This window comes from Crocuta crocuta, unplaced genomic scaffold (assembly GCF_008692635.1).
Source record: "Crocuta crocuta isolate KB4526 unplaced genomic scaffold, BGI_CrCroc_1.0 scaffold477, whole genome shotgun sequence".
NCBI lineage: Eukaryota > Metazoa > Chordata > Mammalia > Carnivora > Hyaenidae > Crocuta > Crocuta crocuta.
The window spans coordinates 812299-833205 of NW_027530193.1; the positions used below are offsets into that span (position 1 = coordinate 812299).

Consider the following 20907-nt stretch of genomic DNA (forward strand, 5'->3'; position numbering starts at 1 on the left):
CTCACATTCACACTCAGATCTGCGTCCACACCCTTGGACATACACGGGAGTGTTCCTGCCACACCTGGACTCACACAGGCACTCATGTGCAGGACTGCTCGTGTCCGCAGGTATGCGCATGGGCATGTGTACATGTGAGCTATGTGCACGTATATATCCATGTGCATAGAGGCCGTCTGAGAGTGGGAAAGGGGTGCCGATAAAGGGCCCAAAGTCCAACTTTTACCTCCTCTCTGTACCCTTAAAGCACCTTCTGCTGCCGGCAAGTGTGTGCACAGGACAGGGTGAGGCATGGATGGGTGGCTATAGGCTCAAAGGGCAGCAATGACCTTGTGCTAGAAACCAAGGGCCACCCACTAGCTTCCAGACAGGGTTACAGCAACTAGAGGGTGAATCGCCAGCCAGAGGGACTGCACTGAGGGCCTACGTACGGCATGCCCAACCCTGCGTCAGGCGATCCAGGGGTCCCCAAGGAGTCAAGAAGACAAGATTCACATCCAGAGGCAGCTTCACATAGCGGTCAATGGAAAGCTTTAGCGACAGATCGTCCAGATTAGAATCTTGGTTCCACCGTTTACTGGCTGTAGGGCCTGGGCAAGTTAGTTAACTGATCGATGCCTCAGTTTCCCCATCTATAAAATGGGGGAAATTCTAGTGCCTACCCCTTAGGGTTGTTGCTTAACGAGTACTGCATAAATATGTGTTTACAAAATAAGCTATTTTGGGCAAAGGGGGCTTGGGGGTGAGGGACAGGCACTGAGTAGAAAGAAATTCCTCAGGATCCTGGCCCTGCGTCCCACTAGCTGAATAACCTCGGATGAGTCACACAACCTCTCTGAACCTTAGCTCCTTATTTGTGAACTTTGCACAAATCATTCTTGATCACTAAACAAATATTTATTGAGGACCTACTAGGTGCCGTGCACAGTGCTAGGCACAGAGAATACCGCAGTGAGAAAGCCAGACAGTCCCCGTGTGCATGGAGCCTACAGACTTGGAGGGAGAATGAAGTGAAGCCTGGTGCACGGCAGGTGCGCCACCAGCGTTCCTTCGTTTCTATCACTATGAAGGCAACATCATAGAGAGTTTGGAGAGTACAGAAGGGCCGAGGTCGGGGAGATCGATCACCCACAGTCCCCCCACTCCTGACAAAACTGCTCATTTCATTTTTACCAATCAAGCCAGTACAGGGCCTGGCTTGTGGTAAGATGCTTTAAAATGCATTGGGATTGGGTGGCTCAGTCGGTTAAGTGTTCAACTCTGGCTCAGGTCATGATCTCGTGGTTCATGACTTCAAGCCCCATGTCAGGCTCTGTGCTGACAACATGGAGCCTTGAGCCTGCTTTGGATTCTGTGTCTCCCTCTCTCTCTGTCCCTCCACCACTCACAGTCTGTTTCTCTCAAAAACTAAACATTAAACATTAAAAAAAAAAAAAGCATTAGGATTAACCAATACATTAATACATTGCATTTGTGAGCGGAAAACAGCTAATCACACTGTAGCATATTTACTTGATGGAAAGTGACATGAGCTGTCACAGCCAGCCCTCGGCACAGAGACCTTTCCCTTCCTTGGGACCTACAACATTTCCATTTTATAGGAAACGAAACTGAGGCTCAGAGAAGTCAAGTCACTTGCCAAAGGTCACACAGAAATGTGAAGAGCCGGCTTCAGAAGCCAGACTCTGACCCACACTGTCTCGGGCTATGGGATGCAGCCCAAGATGGACAGTAGGGCTTTGGACGTGGTGACAGGGCTGCCTGAGCATTTACTGCAGCTCAGGTTTGGGGACAGTAAGTGAGCCAGACCTAGGAACACAGGATAAGGGCCAGGCTCTTAGATGGTCTCAGAAAGCCCTCACTCTTACCCCTTGGGAGCTTGGGGGCCCGCTTAGCCAGGGTTACACCACTGGACAAGTCTGTGACCTCTGGTGCCCTCTAGTGGGAAAGGAATGAAAACCCCTGGCTCCCTCAGGGACCTGGGAGCCCACCTAGTGGGAGTCAGGTCCTCCTGCTGCTGCTAATGATGGAGGCCCCGCCAGGGCTTCCCATGTGCAGGCGCTTTGACACCTAATCTCATGTAATTCCCACAATTACTCTCTCAAGGTGGGAACCGCCATTACCACTTGATATATATCATCTGAGACTTGGGAAAATGACTTACCAAAGCTGATCGGTGGCAGAGCCAGGAGGTAAGCCCTCGGCACTCATAGGAGAGAGCATGGTCACTGCACGACAGCCCTGCGTGGCTGGACACAGGGCGGATTCCCATCCCCCCACAAGACCCTTGGATAGGGGCCCTACAGTGCATTCACCTGGTTCCATATTTGATAAAATTTGCGAAATGAAGACACTCTACTCCACTGTCTAGAATAATGTCTTCATAATAGTAGGTGATAAATCTACATTAATAATTTAATACGTTGTGTTAAATGAATGAATGGACGACAGCGGAATGAATGAATGAAGGAGCATTTAGTTCACTCTTGAAGGAAGGAGACGATTTTCATGGCTGCTTCTCAGGCTGTCTAGGGTTACCCTCCACAGAGAGAGCACACTTGGGCCATGGTGGCCTTGAATGCCAGAGTGACATTCAATCTGGACTGGTTTGGCAGGAGAGGAGGTTTTAGAGCAGAGGAAGGATTTTTTTTAATGTTTTTTTTTTTATTTATTTCTGAGAGGGAGAGAGATAGACAGCATGAGCAGTGGAGGGTCAGAGAGAGAGGGAGACATAGAATCCGAAACAGGCTCCAGGCTCTGAGCTGGCTGTCAGCACAGAGCCCGACGCGGGGCTCGAACTCGCGAACCGTGAGATCATGACCTGAGCCGAAGTCGGACGCTTAACCGACTGAGCCACCCAGGCGCCCCAAGAGGAAGGATTTGAGATAAGAGGGCAGAGCCCTATGGCAAGGTGGTGGGGGCGGGGCGCAGACGGCTCTGGCAAAACTGCCCTCAGCCAGCACCACCAAACAGCGGTGCTCAGGTGATGTGGTCACAGGGGTCCCCTCCACCATGGTGCTCCTTTCTACAGGGTCCCTGGGAGAGAGTCCAGGATAGGAGAGACCAAAAGCCTCGGTGGGTGTTCAGCCTGGAATTGTTCAACAGTTTTGTGCACCCAGCCCAGCATGGGGAAAGGTTGGGACCCTGCTCAGGTCAGGCATAGGGGCGAATGGGTGTGAGGGTCCCAGGCATTGCAGCATGTCTCAGCCCCTTGTTTTGAGGTGAGGCGGCCATTCCACAGAATAGGAAACGGGAGCTGGCTAGGCAGTGGGGGACCTATGAACATCCAGCTGCCCCTCTGCCTCCCTTGCTAGGCTCTGCACCACCCCTCCTCTCTCCTCCAGGAATAGAAAACAACAGCCCCAACCCCAACTACCATGTATTTAGCACTTGTTTTGTGCCACACCCCATTAATGTCCCATCGCTTGATTATTCCTCCAGCAAACCTCAGAGTCAGAGGGATGGCTAACTATTTCCATTTGACAGGTAGGAGCTGGCGATCCCAGAGACTGAAGTTGCTTACCCAGGTCACACAGCAGTAAGCTGTAGAAGTGAGATCAAACCAGGCTCCAGAGCAGCCCCAGCGGCCCCGCCTCCTTTGCTGGTCGGAGCTCAGGTGCAGAAACTCAGCACTGCCAGCAGAGGGAGACATGCCCTAGCAGATAAGCCGTGCTTCCCAGAAATCCGGCCAATGGGGTTCTCCCTGCGGGGAACAGCCTGCCTCAGGCTTCTCCAGGATTCTGAAATACCTGGCCTTGAGCGCCCCCCTAGTCTCAGGTTCAGGTGGGGCCCGGGGAGCTCGGAGATGTGTGCAGGCGAGTATAAAAAAGCTGAGGTGAGCCCATGGTTCACAGAAAAGGAAACACAAGGGCTTTTAACATAGAAAAAGATGTTCACTCCTAATAAGTGAAACCTGTGTTAAATTCACAACAAGCCGGCACTTGTGATCTATTAAATTGGCAGTTGTGCGGGTGATGGTGTGGAGAAACACGCCCTCATACATTGCTGGTGGGTTTAAAACTTGGCCTACGGAAGGCGATCTGGTAATATCTATTAAAACCGCAAATTCGGGGCACCTGGATCACTCAGTCGGTTGGGCATCCGACTTTGGCTCAAGTCATGATCTCACAGTTCTGGGTTCAAGCCCCGCATCAGGCTCTGTGCTGACAGCTCAGAGCCTGGAGCCTGCTTCAGATTCTGTATCTCCCTCTCTCTCTGACCCTCCCCTGTTCATGCTGTCTCTCCCTGTCTCTCAGAAATAAATTTAAAAACACACACACACATTAAAACTGCAAATTCGCATGCATCCAACTGGCATGCAAAATACATGACTCAAAGACCTGTGCTAGACCTGCATTATTCAATATGGCAGCCACCAGCCACACGTGAATACTGATCACTTGAAGTGTGGCTGGTCCAGACTGAGATGCGCTGTAAAAAAATACACACCAGACTTTGTTAGTATGAAGAAAAAAAACAAAGTAAAAAACTCCTTGATAGTTTTTTAAATATCGATGCTGTGTTGAAATGATATTTTTGATAGATTGATTTAAATCATTTTTCACGTTATACTTGTTCTTTTTCACTTTTAAAACGTGTCTGCTAGAAAAATTTTAAATTACATAGGTGGTTTGCATTTGTGGCTCACATTTTTGTAGCAGAACACACATAACATCAAATTCATCATTTTAGTCATTTCTACCTGTACAGTTGAGTGGCATCAGGTATGTTTACATCACTGTACAGCCATTACCACCAGCCACCTCCGGAACTCTTTCATCTTTCTGTCTAGAAATGTTGTCCCATTAAACAACAAGCTGCATCCCCTCTTCCCAGTCCCTGGAAACCACCATTCTAGTCTCTGCCTCCTATAAGGGAATCCCACAACAGTTGTCCTCTTGAGCCTGGCTCATTTCACCTAGCGTCATGTCTTCACGGTTCACACGGTGTCCAAATGAACTTCCTTTTTAAGGTTGAGCAACGTTCCATTGTATTCACGTGACACATTTTATCTATTCATCAGCTGATGGACATCTGGGTTACTTCTACCTTTTGGCTGTTGTCAATAAGGCTGCAACGAACGTTTATGTACCAATATCTGTTTGAGTCCCTGCTTTCAATTCTTGAGTATATACTGTAGTGGATTTTACTGGACAGCACTCTGCTAGGAACTTCCGTAGCAGCACTATTTGAAATGTCCCCAAACGAGGAGTGCCTATCAGCGGTAGAATGGCTGAACAGATTTTGGTGTATTCACGTGGAACAGCACAGTGAGAATGAATGAGCATGCCGTAGTGTGGGTGGGGTTCACACACAGAGCAGCACGTGTGGTGTGAGTCCGTTTGCACAGAGTTCAAAAGAGGCAAAGCTAACCTGTGATATTGGAAGTCGGGTTGATGGCCCCTCTTTGTGGGCCACGAAGGGGCTGCCGCGGGGCTGGCAGTTTCCTGTACATCTGGTCCTGGCTTCAGGAGTCTGAGCACTTTGTGAAAATCACCAGCTAAACTCTCAGTTTTGTGTATACATCAGGCTTCTGTAAGAAGTTCCAAAAAAAAAATGCATATACTCTTTGATCCATTGATTCTAGTGTTAGGAATTAAACTACAGATATATTTTTCACATGTGTGAAATAAAGCATGTACAAGGTTATCCACTGCACTTTCTTATCATAGCAAAAAATTGAAACCATCCCAACTCATACCCACTAGGATGGCTATGACAAAAAATAAATAAATAAATGAATAAATGAATGAATGAATGAATAAATAAATATATAAATAAATAATAAATAAATAGAAACTCCTGCCTGGCTTGGTCAGTAGAGCGTACAACTCTTGATCTCAGCGTTGTGAGTTCAAGCCCCACGTTGGGTGTACAGATGACTTAAAAAAATAAATAAAATCTTAAAAAAGTGAAAATAAGAAATGTCGGCGAGGATGTGGGGAAACGGAATCCTTGCACATTGTTGGTGGGAAGAGAAAACAGTGTAGTTGCTGTGGAAAACTGTATGGCAGTTCCTCAAAAAAACTGAAAATAGAATTACCATAGATCATTCAGCAATCCCACTTCTAGGTGAATCCCCAAAAGATTTGAAACAAGGGTCTTGAGCAGATATTTGTACTGCCCTGTTTTTAACAGCATTATTCCCAATAGCCATAAAGGGAGACGCAGCCCAAGTATTTGTCCGTGGATCAACAAACAAAATGTTTATATACTAATGGAATACTATTCAGTCGTACAAAGGAAGGAAATTCTGACATAGACTGCAACATGGATGAAGCCTGAGTTCATTGTGCTTAGTGGAATAAGCCAGTCACAGAAGGGCAAATGATCCCACTTAGAAGGGGTACCCAGAGTGATCTAAGTCCTGGAGACAGAAAGTAGCAGCGTGGGTGCCAGGGGCTGGGGGAGGCGGAGGGGAAGTTAATGGCTACGGTTCAGTTTTACAAGTCGAGAGTTCTGGGGATGGACAGTGGGGATGTGAATGTCCTTCGTACCACTGAACTGTACACTTAAAAATGGTTAAAATGGGGGGCACCTGGGTGGCTCAGTCAGTTGAGTGTTGGACTTTGGGTCAGGTCATGATCTCATGGTTCATGGGTTCAAGCCCCGTGTCGGGCTCTATGCTGGTAGTTCAGAGCCTGCTTGGGATTCTCTCTCTCTCTCTCTCTCTCTCTCTCTCTCTCTCTCTCTCTCTCTCCCTCTCCACCCCTCCCCTACTTGTGTTTTTTTCCTCTCTCAAAATAAATAAGTTTTTAAAAATGTTTTTAAAAATGGTTAAAATGGAAAATTTTATATTATGCATATTTTACCACAATTAAAATTTTTAAAAAGGGAGGTGTCTATAAGGAAAGGTGAGAAAGATACTCAAGCTGTTGTGGGTCATAAAAGTCAAGGGGAGAACAGAGTGGAAGGACCATTTCCATTTGTTTAAACATATCAAAATGTTAAGCAGAAGACACAGAGGTAGGACAGAAGTGAACTTCCAGACAGATCACGATGACCAAAGGACTAACAAAGGAAGGGGGTAAGGATCAGTCTCTCCAGTCTTTGCCCCTCATGACTTAGAGGAAGTTAAGGCGGAGGGGGCTTGGTGAGGTGCTGTGCAGAAGGGGGAGCAGCTCAGGCCTGAGGGACCCCTCCCTAGGATGGCCAAAGAGGGGGCACCTCCATATGTTGAACTAGAGACNAGACGGATGTGGGATTCCTAGGGCTGAGCAAAGAGTCCATGGGGCCCCCAGGAGGAGAGGTGCATCCACTGAGGTCAAGGTTGAGAGGAGCCCACAGCAACGGCCAAATTCATGGAGCCCACAAAAGTGTCCCGTGATGGAACCGTGGGGCAGCTTCAGATGTCTGCTGGCTAGAAATAAGTCAGCCGGAGAAAGATAAATATCATATGACTTCACTCCTATGTGGAATTTCAGAAACAAAACAGATGAACATAAGGGAAGGGAGGCAAAAATAAGACAAAAACAGAGAGGGAGACAAGCCATAAGAGACTCTTAAATAGAGAACAAACTGAGGGCTGCTGGCCTGGTGCTGGGTGGGGGGAGGGGCTAGATGGGGGAGGGGCATTAATTAAGGAGGCACTTGTTGGAATGAGCACTGGGTGTTATATGTAAGTGATGAATCACTAAATTCTATTCCTGAAATCATGACTATACTATATTTTAACTAACTTGGATTTAAATTAAAAAATAATAAAGCAAAACAGAACAAAACGCCTGCTGGCTAGAGCACAGGAAGCCAGCCAGGATGGCAGGTTTTGATTAAGGCCCTTTCCCCTCACCACCGCCGTGCAGCCCCCCAGGCAGGGGAGAGGAGGAGGGATGGCCCCCACCCCACCTTCCCCACTGTGGAAAAGAAGCAGGAAAGAAAGGCTAAACCCGAATCAAACTGAGAATTTCCCTGAGTATCCTGACTGGAGACAACTCGAGGGGAGACCATGTTTGGGACTGAAAGCTGCCGAGGCAACAAGGCTTCTGTCATATATCATGTGCCCTCCCATTCTCCAGGGGCCTGGCAGAGGGCAGAGAGGGGGCAGAGAGAGGCAGGTAGAGGGGAGGAGAGAGACAGAGAGGAGCTGCAGGGTCTCTTAAGGGCATGCCCAGAACTAGCACGAAGTTACTTCCACCACATTCTATTGACCAAAGAGACACCCAAGGCCAACTCTTATTTGAGGGCAATAAAATCCACATTAAAAAAATTTTTTTTTATGTTTATTCATTTTTTGAGAGACAGAGTGTGAGCAGGGGAGAGGCAGAGAGAGAAGGAGACACAGAATCCGAAGCAGACTCCAGGCTCCGAGCTGTCAGCACAGAGCCCGATGCGGGGCTCAAACTCATGGACGGTGAGATCATGACCTGAGCCAAAGTCGGATACTTAACCGACTGAGCCACACAGGCGCCCCTAAAATCCACCTTCTGAATGGAGGAGCTAGGTCAAAGTCGCATTGCAAAGGGGAGTGGGAACAGGGAGGGATGGAGGATTGGGCCCACTTTCCTAACAAATGGTCTTTCCAAGAGACCTTGCTTCCCTCGCAAGGGACGCTGGGAAATGTAGGCCAGCTGCGAGTCCGAAAGAAGAGGAAGCAGGTTACTAGACTCTGCCATAGTTGCCCCCCTCCGCCCCCCCCCCCTTGCTGGTTCACATCTAGGCACCTGCCGACCACGCCCAGCCCAGCAGGGCGGCTCAGCAAGAGCCTCTATTCTCAGGTGTGGAGGTCCTGACTCTGCCTTTGTGCGACCACTCACTTCTGCTCTCGGGAACTTCATTTTCTCATCTGTAAAATAGGGATATAACAATAATCACTGCCTCCCACCTACACGGTGATGATGAAAGCACTCTTCAATTCATGAAAGCCTCAGACTCTGCAAAGAGCTGGATGACACTGTGCCTTCAAAGGGCGCCTGGGTGGCTCAGTCAGTTAAGCGTCCGACTTCGGCTCAGGTCATTGATCTCACCATGGTCCATGAGTTCGAGTCCTGCGTCAGGCTCTGTGCTGACAGCTCGGAGCCTGGAGCCTGCTTCAGATTCTGTGTCTCCCTCTCTCTCTCTGCTCCTTTCTCGCTCATGCTCTGTCTCTGTCTCTCAGAAATAGACATTAAAAAAAAAAACTTTTTAAAAATAGTGTCAGGTGCCTAGAGGACACAAAAAATCAATACATGTGCAGACCTGGGAGATGCATTAACAGTGGGGGAGGGGAGCCACCAGGGGCGCTGCGGCAGGAGAGGTTCCTGCCGCCAAACTGACGTGATGAGCAGAATGGGAATAGACCCAGGAGACAGGGAAAAGCATGGCGAGGAGGAGGAACAGCACACGCAGCGGTGTGGAGGCTGAACACACGTGGCATGCTGAAAGGTCCCATGCCTCACCATTTAAAGCAGAAATCCCCAAAGGGTGGGATGTTGGCTGGGCTAGGGGCTGACGCACACTTACATGCTTGTTCCTTGGCAGGAGAGGTTTTAAAAGGGGGGAAAAGAAAAAGGAGAGATTGAAAACAGATTATTGGGGAGAAAAGTATTTCAGGCTCGAGACAACCGTCTCTGTAGCCTCTGGCTCCCGTCCCACCCATTCCCTGGCCCTGACGCAAGGCTGGCTGGAAGAAGGTGCTTCTCCTGGGATTGTTCACGCTGAGGGCCTGGTGGGCAGGAGACTAAAGCCTATCCTATTCCTGCTGGGGTGCCAAACTCTGCACCGGCTTAAATATACGTGCAGCCTGGCCACACGCCTTAAGCCATGTGAAACACTCCCTTGATTCTCCGCTCATGAGATGTTGCTATTGTTCCCATTTCCCAGATGAGTAAACTGAGGCTGAGAGAGCTTAACTCGCTTACTCACAGCCACATAGCCAGCGAAGGGTGAATCTGACAGATCCCATTGCCTTATTCTGGACCTGGAGTGCAGACAGAGCAAGAGATGTTTTGAACAGCAAGAAAGAGCGTTCCGTAGGGTACAGGGTTTAGTGTGGGGGTGGTACAGTGAAGGGAGGAAGTGTCTGACTCAGAAGTCAGATTTTTGGGGCTGTTTATTACAGCAGCATGACTTAGCCTATCCTGACTGGTACAAGTCATGATAAACGAAGTTACACGTCCTTTAAAAGGTTAGGACTTCCTCTCCTTCTCAGAAGCAGAATTTTTTTTTAAACTGTAGTTTTTAAATTTTGGTAAAATACATGTAACAAAATTTTCCACCGTAACATTTTAAAATGTACAGCTCTGTGGCATTAAGTCCATTCACATGGTTATGCTACCATCATCACTGTCCATTCCCAGGGCTCTTGTCCTCCTGTGAAGATCAAACTCTGTTCCCAGCGGACATGAACTTCTCATTCCCCTCCCCCCTCCCCAGGCCAGCACCCTTCTTTCTGTCTCTATGAACCTGAGTACTCCAGGTACCTGAACGTCCTCAAGGTTATCCACGTTGTAGCCTGGGTCAAAACGTCCTTCCTTTTCAAGGCTGAATGATACGCTGTTGCACGTATATTCGTCATTCATCCATCCATCTATCCATCCATCCATCCATCCATCCATGGACACCTGGGTTACTTCCACCTTTTGGCTGTTGGGAATAATGTTATGAGCAGGGGAGCACAAAAGTCCAAAGCAGCATTTTAAAGCAAAGTTGTTGGGGGAGATACATGCACTGACCAAGAAGCCAGGGGACTCCAGGCCCCCAGATTCCACCACTAACTTGCTGTGTCGCTTGGGCACATTGCTTTCTTCATCTGATTCAGACTTTCCTCACTCCCTCCCGGTAGCGTGCTCAGAGCCGGTGGGACCACCACGTATGAACGCTCCCTGCAAGGAGAAGCCACGAGAGACTGTTATTGCTATTACTCAGTGGGCTGAGGGCGATGATTTCCCAAAGGCATGAGTCACTAATGGTGGAATTCCAGGCATCAGGAGACACAGTTCTGGGCAGCAGAGGCCAGATTCCACACAGAGCAGTGACCCTGACCCCGAGCCTTTGAGGGAGCCACACCCTCTCTCCTTGGCCACTGGCCGTTGTGACGAAGCAGTCCGTGAATATCATATCATATGGTCCTTGAGTAGAGCCTGCAGTCTGTTGTCTCACCTGATTGTTAAGGAGGCTCAGAAAGGGCGATACACTTGTCTAGGGCCACACAGCCAGAGAGCAACAGAAGCCAGACTGGAACTTGAAGCTCCAGACTCCGAGCTCTGCACCACCCTGCCTCCCATGTGGTTCCCACTCTAGGAAGAGGGTATAGGAACTAAGCTCTGGAAGAGCAATTGGGACCGGGGGGAGAAGGGGGGCCCAAGTGGCCTCAAGGGGAAGGGGGATCTCTCTTCTTTGGTATCTCATGGAGACTGACCTAAGAACCTTTCACTTTATAGCCCAAAATCCTGAGGCCACTTGTAATAACAACAATTGTTACTACTAATTGGACCTTTCCCAAGTGCCAGGCTTGGAGCTGAGCCCTTCTCATCCTGGTCACTCTCATCCCTCCTGGGTGCTAGGAACCAGCGTTACACCATTCAAAAGCCCCCAAACCTTAATTCAATGGCATTTTCCGGGTCACAAAATGAGAAAAGGCCAGAGCTGGCTTTGAACCCAGGGCAGCGTGCCTGTGGAATCTGTGTACCAAAGCGCAACGATTTACTGCTTCAGCTGAATCCTGTTACCACTGCGGCGGGGGTGGGCGGGGGGTGCTGACCACACCCATTGCTCAAGTGGGAAAACTGAGGCCTGGAGCAGATTGGTGGCATGCGGGCAAGAGGAGGAATCGGGGCTGGGCCAGGGCCTGTCTAGCAGGTCTGCTCCAGGGAGGACAAAGCTCTTCTAGGAGTGCCGTGGCCCCTCCCCCCCAGCATTCAAGGAGCGCTAACTGGGCTCATGGTCTTTGGCTCAACACCTCATCTTGGTTATTTCATTTCATCTTCACCCAAGTTGAAGGAATTCGCCTTCCTCTCCCCACTTTGTAGATGGAAATGTTCCAGTCCAGGGAGGTGAGCTCTCTCCAAAGTTGTGGAACTGATATGCTAAAGTCTTGCCTCTTACCCACCCCGCAAGCCTCCCCTCCTCAAGGAGAGGAGAGAGGAGCAGCCTGGGGGAGCCCTGCACAGCCCACCAGGCCTGAGGCTCCTGAGATTCCATTTGCCAAGGGTCCCCAAGTACACTGTTCTCCACAACCCATGTTCCTCAAATGGAACTACCACGCATCTTGATTCAACACCGCCCCCCCCACCCCCCACCGATTCTCTGCCGTCCACAACATAGGTGATCCACAGGTGTGGCCAGAGGGCTGAGCCAACAGAGAGGCTGGTGACCCCACTGACAGCAGGTCAGCCCAGGCAAATTTGGCTATCTACAGAAGCCTTCCCCTCCCCTTGCGGGCTGCTCTTAGCACTGGCTTGGGGGGAAGGCAGCGTCTCCTAGGCCCCATCCTTTTGGGGCCCTTGATCCAGCTCAAAACCAGAAACTACTGCCCATTCTCTTTCCTGCCTCCAGCCTTCTCTCTAGAGCCTTGCCCTTGCTCTGCTAGAAGGGTGGCCAGTGTGTTCAAGAAATCTCTTCCCCGGCCCCAGGGGTTAAGCCATTCGAGGTTCTCCAATCCCCTTGGCTGGTGTTCAGAGATGGGCGTGTGTCGGCTGGGTTAGGTGGTGCTAGCCACTCCAGCACTTCAGTGGCTTTCCACCACTCGTTCGGTTCTTTCTCACATGCCAGTATGAGAAGTCTTGACAGAAGCGTTATGCTCTGTGCAGCCATTTAGGGACGGAGACCCCTCCTGTCTTATGACTTGGACTTCCTCGTCCTCCTTCAACAGGCAGATGGGGAAAGACAGCAAGGATCATAGGCCAGACCTGAAAACGAAGCATTTGTTTTTGCTCATATCCCATTGGCCAGACTCAGTCACATGGCCACACCTAACTGCACAGGAGGCTGGGAACTATAGCCTGGCTGTGCGCCTAGAAAGAAGATGGCTGTCGGTGAGCACTAACGGACTTCCATGGGAATATGACCCAGTTCTCGCCAAGGAGACACAAAGTCTGCGGCGGGGGGGCAGGAGGCTTGCCTCAATTGTAAGAAGACGTATGGGGAGACATTCCTCTGTTTTTCCCCTTTAGGTGGTTGTGTGAGGATATGATGTCTGAAACCTTGGCAGCCATGTTGAGACCATGAGGAGCCAAGCCCAAGCGCTAAAGCCAACACGCTGAAGATGCTGGAGCTGAAGTATGGGGCCTGGATGACATTGCTGAGCCTCTGGACTAGCCAATCCTGGAATGACTCAGCCTGCAGATTGCTTCACCACAGAGGTCCCTACTTGACCACAGAGGTCCCTTACTGTTAAAGTCAGGACTATCCGGGTACCCTGCTATTTGCAGTCAAACCTCCTGACTGACACTCAGGAGTGAACACTGAAAGCCAGCCAGGCCATTGCACAGGCTCATGTGCTTATTTCAGGGGAAAGGGTGGGGAAGGCGCAGTAGTTCAAATACAAAATGAGCAACTACTATGTGCCAGGCCCTCGACATGCACAGGGTCTATGTGGGGATAAACTGTCTGCATGCAAATCTTGGCTCCATCACCTCACCAGCCCGTGACCTTGGGCAAGTCACTCGACCTCTCTGTGCCATAGTTACTCCATGACTAACATTGGGGTGCTTCTAAATATTCCACCTACTCAGTACAGGAGTAAAGGTCAAATTCATGTAAAGAGTCTAGCATGTTATCAGTAAACATGAGCTTAAAAATCCTGACCAGACCCTGAGGGGTATGAGGAATATTAACCTCACTTAAGGGATGGGGAATCTGAAGTTCAGTTCAAGGAAGTGAAGTCTCAGAGCATACAAATAAGAAGGGACAGAACTTGGATTTGAACCCAGGCCTAGTTGAGCACCTACTACATGCCAGGCATTGTGGCAGGTATTTAGTTACATCAGCCCACTGGATTTGCACAGCAGCCCTGCATAGGAAGTAGTGAGGTTATTATTATTTATTATCTATTTATTATTTATTCCCATCACAGAGGTAATGAAAGTTGCCTACAAGTAGGGTCAGGATGTCAGCATTTGAACCTAGGCCTGGGTCCAAGCCTTTATTCTTTCCACCATTCATAAACCTCCCTCACAGAGACCTACAGACTATGATGTTAGACATTTACGCACTGGAGGAATAATACACTTGGTCCCCAGGGCTGTTCAGGGTCTCCTGAACTCATTCCCCAAAGCTGGCTGCCAGCTCAGTCTACCTCCAAGGCTGTCCCGGTGATGGCCATCCCCTTGCTCTGCCAGGAAAACAACCAGGACCCGGAGCAGAAGATCCCGAGAGAGGGGACGCTTGGCTCACTTTGTAAAGCAGAACTTGATGAGCTGATCCATAACGGGGTAGGCTGCCTTGGGGTGAGCTCCCCGGTCCTGGGAGAGGACAAGGAAAGATTGGTGGCCAGTCTTCTTCTGCGAAGAAGGTTTTAGAGGCAGTTCCTGCGTGGAAAGTGATACTGGATTGAAAGATGTTTCAGTTTTGAAAATCTGTGATTGTATGATTCCCAGATTCCAATCTAAGGTCACACAATACTGAGAACCTAGGAATCTACGATTGGGCGCCTCTGCCCCCCTCTGCGTTTTCTGTCCTGCTTCAGGCAGTTGGTCTGTGAGCACCTACTGACTCAGGGAAGGGATATTTCAGTGAAAGCAGAGAATAACTTTTTAGGTTTCAAAAGCTCCCCCCATGGGGCGCCTGGGTGGCTTAGTCGGTTAAGCGTCCGACTTTCGCTTAGGTCATGATCTCGCGGTTCGTGGGTTCGAGCCCCGCGTCGGGCTCTGTGCTGACTGCCAGCTCGGAGCCTGGAGCCTGTTTCAGTCTGTGACTCCCTCTCTCTCTGACCCTCCCCTGCTCACGCTGTCTCTCTTTCTCCTAGAAATAAATAAATAAAAAAAAACATAAAAAAAAAAAATAAAAGCTCCCCCCTTTCCCCCCCAAAAGACCACTCCTGGAGGGACGTGGGGCACAGTGAGTACATCATGAGTCAGAGAAGGGCGTGCTTCCCTCCTTTCTCCATCCCTCTTCTCTACCACCTTTGGGATGGTGGCTGCTCCATCCCCCTGGATGCTGGAGCGAGGGGACACGGAACCGGCTGCTAGGGTCTGAGTGGACACGCAGCATGAATCACTGAGAGCCAAGATTTGGGGGTGGTTGTTACTGCATCGTGACCTGGCTGACCCTGACCGATGCACACCCCTCCCCCTCCTCCTTCTCCTCCTTCCAAATAAGAAAGCTGGGAAGTGAGCCAGAGAAAAAGCTATGAGTGAACATTTTTTGAATTCTGTGGGTCAACATGACCCCAGACAGTTCTGAGGAATCCAAAAGTAGAGCGAGGAGGGCATCAAAAGATGAAACGGTCATGAAGCATGTCTAAGCCAAGGGGGCCTGAGACACCCTCACACTGAGACACAACCACAGGGAAAATGCACGCACACGTGTGTGTGAGAGAGAGAGAGAGAGAGAGAAGAGCTGGGGACAAAATACACTGATCCAGATTGATTTCCTGCCCACTTGTGAAGTGGGCACCATAACGATTAATTTCCTGCTCATCTGAATTAACTGAGATTTGTACCTGCTACACTTACTCCTAAGGTTTCACAGTTGTCTCCAGAGTCTTGGATTCTGGGCTTTTACCATGACTCCTTCCCCAGGTGGGAGGTTGTATGTACATGGACATGACAGCAGCTGGGCCTGGAAACCAGAAGAACTGAGATCTACTCTCAAATGTCACCTTCCCAGGGAAGCCTCCCCAGCTCATAATGGAACTCTCTCCACCACCTGCGCATTCTTCATTCTTCTTCATTTTTCTCCAAAGTACTAGCGTCAACCCACACATCTGCGCATTCTACTTCTTCCTTTATTGTCTACTTCCTGCACTTGACTGTAAGTTTCAAAAGGGTGGAGACTCCTTCCTTCTTTCCATTCTTTTTCTATCTCATTTCTTTTTTCTCGCTTTCTTTCCATGTATTTATAAAATACTTCAAACTTACAGAAAAGCATACAAAACACATCATGAACACCCATTTGCTATTTGCCCCTTATCTAGATTTAACAACTGCTAAAATTTTACTCTATTTGCTTCATTTTTGTTTTGGTACCAGCATTTTCTAAAGTAAACATTATTCATCATGATATTTCCTCTTTAAAAGCGAGAAACCAGAAGGTTTTATCTCTTTTTTATTCATTCACTGCCTGGAAGCTGGTGGGCCCTCGGTAAATAGCTGTTGAATGAATGGATCTCATTTAATCCTCATGCAAATACATATTAGTATCATCTCCATTTTTGGAAGAGGAAACAGGCACAGAGAAGTCAAATAACTTGTCCAAGGCCACACAGCTAGGAGGCGGTGGAAGGGGAACTAGAGCCCAGCACTTCCTGCACTAGACCTCTAGGGGGGGCTTCTTCAACCGGCATGTTCCTTCATCTCTGCCCACCTGTCCCATCCAGCCACCAGCCACAGAGGATGCCCAGGGGAGGGAGAGGGTTCACAGGCTAGCCAGAAGCAGGTCATCCCCTATCTAGGCACCTGGGTGGCCTCTATAAAAAGCTGGGGTGCCCTCTCTTGCTCAGGGGCGGAGACAGAAGGCTCTTTCCCAAATGAGTGACCTTTGGGGTTTGTTATGAGTAGAGATTCCTTCTGGGGAACGTGGTGGCTGATGCTGGGAGCCTGGGGCCCCAGACTTAACCCACAGGAATGTGGGGCGTAATCTCCAGGCCTCTGCCCCGCAGGCCAGCTCTCTGGGCTGCCTTGGGCCAGAGGGGGGCGGGCCCAGGCAGCTCTCCCGGTCGCTGGGCCTTCTGGGGAGGCGGATTGGGACCTTTTATTCCTGGACTGGGAGGCAGCTTCATAAAAAGAAGTCCAGGTTTCAAAATCAAAGAATCCTGGGGTCTGCCTCTTCCTAGCCAAGTGACACTGGACAGGTGCCCAGCCTGGTGAAGCCTCAGTTTGCACATCTATCAAATGGGGAGAATTTCATCCCAACTCACAGCAGATCTGGGACGAGGACAAGGCAGGCCAGGTGCCCAGGACACAACATTTAAGGAGGCGCTGGCCCTCAGGCAGGAGAGAGTATGTACCCCTGTCACCTCACTGCCACCCCTGGCCCCCACCCTCTTCCCAGGGTTGTTATGGGAAAGAAGTGAGATTCTGTGCAGGGCACATTAGCACAGTGCCGGGCACACGCCTCACTCTTTGGGAAATGCTGTTGTTGTTATTCTTACTGACGGCTTTTCAGAAGCAGGCCGGGCCCTTTCCCAGCCACAATCCTGTTTCCTGTCTCTCTCAGCGGCCCGCATCTCTTCTGCCTGTGTACACTGCACCGTTTTCATAATTTATCCCCTTCTCGCAGTCTTGGACCCTATAAATTTCATGATTTCCTTGTCCTGTGGCTCCTGCTTCACCTTGACGGCACACAAACAGTGACTGCCAGTATCTACCGTGTGCTTTGCGTGTGCCGGGCACTGTGCTAAGCATGTATACGCCACCTCCCAGCTAATCTTTACCATGACCCCGGGAGGTAGAAACTATGATGTGCCCATTTTGCAAATGAGGAAATCGAGACACTGAAACAGTAAGTGACTCGTCCTACGATGGGAGGGCCAGAGCTCAGGGCAGACCAAGGTGGTCTAACCCTACAGCCCGCATGATGGAGCCCAGACGTGGCTTTTTCTGCCTTTTATCAGCCTGTGCCCCCGCAAGGGGCAGACATGGGACTCAAGAAAGGGGCCCCAATGCCAGTTGGAGGAGACGGACCTCCCTGAGCTATAGGTGCCAGGCACCTGGGGACAGGGGGATGGCCCAGATGCCCTCCGGGCATTTCCAGGCCATGGGGGGGGGGGGCGGTTCTGAGTTCTTCCCAGATGAAACGGCTTTCTGCTTTCAGGCTGTGGCGGTAATGACATTGAGCTCTTTTTTGTGGAGCATTCACCCTGAACCAGCCCCGTGCTCCGCGCCCCACAGTCAAAACCCCAAACAATCCTCACAGTGTCCCTCTCACTCATGATTGCCTAGGTTACAAAAGAAGGAGACCTCAAGGCACGCAGTGGGGGACCCAGCCCAAGTATAGGGCGGCCCAAGATCTGAACTCCCACTTGTCTGAATGCCGGGTGGGCTGGAGGTGAAGACGTGGCTGTTGAGGGCCCCGTGGGCACCTTCCCCCCTCGCCTCTGCTACCTTCCGTGTCTCCTCCTGCTGCGGGCACAATGGGACCAACCCCCAAAGTAGGTCGTTGAGGGGCTAAGGCTGAGGATCAGCTGGGGAAGAAGGTGCATTTCTAGGCTCCAAGGACTCCGAGCCCGGCCACTCCATGCCCACGCCCTGTGCCCCAAAGGCACACATACGTTGCTTTGGATGAAGTGGAAGGTGGGGCAGGTGAGTTTTGATCTGGGGAGATAGCTCAGCGCCAGTAACAACGCTGAGGCTTGTCATTTGCACAAACTGGTCCTCTCCCCGCCTCCTATCCCCTTCCTTTGGTAATTCGTCTTTGATCCCAGTCAAACATCCGGTCGTGTGCAAACACCGCTCGGGACTGTTCAGGGATTCTGTACCCCACAGGACAGTCTAAACCTTTTCCTGGCATTCAAGGCTGTTTGCAGACATCCCCAGTCCTGCCACCTGCTGCTCCCATCACTCGTGCACCTCAGCCCTGCGTGTTTGCTATGCCACAAACAGGTCACGCTGCTGAGACGAGGACAGTGGCCTGGCCCTGCCACTTTACCTTTCCACAGGCGAGGCCCTCTGCCTAGAGGGTCCTCCCTCCCCCCAGATCCTTCTGGATCTTCTCAAGGCGGGCCGAGCACAACTCTGAACTCCCAGGCACCAGGGTTGCTGGGCGGTCTGATACCGTGCGGACAATGGGTAGCTGAGTGGTTAACAATGCAGGCTTTGAACGGAGGCACGGGCTCAGTCCTGGCTTCGCCACTCACCAGCTGGGAGCCGTCGGGCCGGCCTCTCTGAGCTTCGGTTTGCTTCTCTGATCACAGAGAGAATGACACGACCGACTCCATGCTGGGAAACCAGAAGGAGGTCATGCACTTGAAGCGCCGGGCTCAGTGCCTGCAGCCTCTCTGCGCTCAGAAAGCCTGGGGCTCCTCTGCTCACCCCACCCCCAGGCTTAAACCCCGAGTTGGTGGCAGTCTCCAAGCTGGACGCTGGGGATAGAGCAGTGACGGGAGGGGACTCGTGTGGCCCCTGCTCGTACAGAGACCCTGGAGAGGCTGATGTCCACCGATCCGTTTCCATTGTGACTATGGTAATTAGGTAGATCACGCCCAACCTCCTAAACCCCCAAACCCTCACCTTGACCTTGAAGCTCCCTGGGGCAGGAACCAAATCTGATTCATCTGCATAACCTCAGCTCCTCAATCATGGTGTGGATGCCCAACAAATATTTCAGTTGAAAACATTTCCATAACAAACAGCGCACGGGCTATGTGAGGGCAACTCCGGAGCACTTTCCACGTATGAGATCATTTCATTGTAGCAACACCTTTATGTAGTGTGTACTATTATCATCACCCTCATTTTACAGAGGGGAAACCGAGGCACAGCAAAGTGGAGCCAACTGTCCAGAACGATACAGCCAGTGAGGGGCAACGTCAGGATTTGAACCCAGGCAGCCTCGCTCCAGAATCCCCTGGCTACTTGCTTCTTGTAAGTTGATGCCATTTTCCCGGGGTGTCCAGAAAGGGCCTGGCCCCCTGACTCAGCTCAGGAAGCTGGACCAGAGGGCCCAGGGCCGGCCTGAAGACCTCACCCATCTCTAGTACCCCCTGTTCCCTGGTGGGGAAGGAAGGGGGGTGCTCAGCTCTCCACTCCCCAGGTGGGCCATGAGGAAAACAAGGCCTCAGCTGCAGCTTTGATGTCCCCTGCCAAGCTGGCACTTTGAGGCCTGGGGTGCCTCAGGGGATCCCAGCCCGGCAGCTGGGGCGACCTCAGGGCCAGGCTTTCCGTAAACACCCTCAGTGAGCCAGCCCCACGTGGCCAGTCCGTGGGCTGCTGGCCTCGAAGGCCAAGGTTTGGCGGACCCTGTGAGGTTTCCTGTAGCATAACCACTTCCGCCCCCTCTGCCTGGCTGGGCTTCCAGTAATGAAGTGTTTTCTCTGGGGCCGGCTGGATGGGGCGCTGGGGGCCTGTCTGTCCCACTCCCTGTACTGGGCTCCCAGGAGCCAGTCCGGGTGACCCATCTGCCCATCTGGCATCTGAGGGTGAAATTACCTCTACGGAGGCAGATCTTGGGTTCCTGAGAGCGGGGACCGTGCCCAGAGGGAGGGTGTGGCTGGTCCTTTCTGAGGGGCTGTGGGGTCAGAGAAGTGCCCAGGCAGCTTGGAGACGGAAGGGCAAGTCTCTGCTGTGGCTACAGCCTCCAGCCCTCCCCAGCAAGCGGCCACGAGGGGCTGTGGGGCATGGGGCAGAGACGGAGGGGCATTTATCACGACAAGTGTGCCTTCTCCTGAACGCAACTACGACCGGCCCTTCCATTCTCAGGACATTGCTTGGAAACTGAGGCCCAGAGAGGTGAAGTGACTCACCCAAGGTCACACAGTGAGTGACAGAGCCAGGATGTGACTGCGTCTCTCCCTGCCCCCTGAATCACTTTTATCTTATTGTCTGAATTGGACAGCAGGAACCTGGAGATGCTTCTGGGCCATCTTTTAAGTGGCAGGAAGGCATAGTGGTCAGGCCTGGGGGACTGCTGGGAGGTGGGAGAGGCCCGGAGCCCCAGCTGAGGGCCCCCACCCTCTGCTTCATCCCAAACCATTTTCTCTCGGCCTGTTTTAAACATTAGTTGTGTGTGGGAGTTCATTCTGAACAGGGATCTGCTGTCTTGAAAAGGGGGCTTTGGGGCAACAAGGAGTCGGGAGTGGGGACCCCTCCCCCTACCCGGGGACCCTGGGGCCCA

General features: G+C 51.0%; 1 protein-coding gene across 1 annotated transcript in view; it reads left to right on the forward strand.

The window, feature by feature from the left end:
* The first annotated feature begins 261 nt into the window (after window positions 1-261).
* Window positions 262-20907, forward strand: part of STK4 (serine/threonine kinase 4) — a 336256-nt gene continuing 315610 nt past the window's right edge. The window contains exon 1 of the mRNA XM_077765279.1: window positions 262-265. The gene's annotated coding sequence lies outside the window, so the exon portion shown is untranslated. The remainder of the gene's footprint in view (window positions 266-20907) is intronic.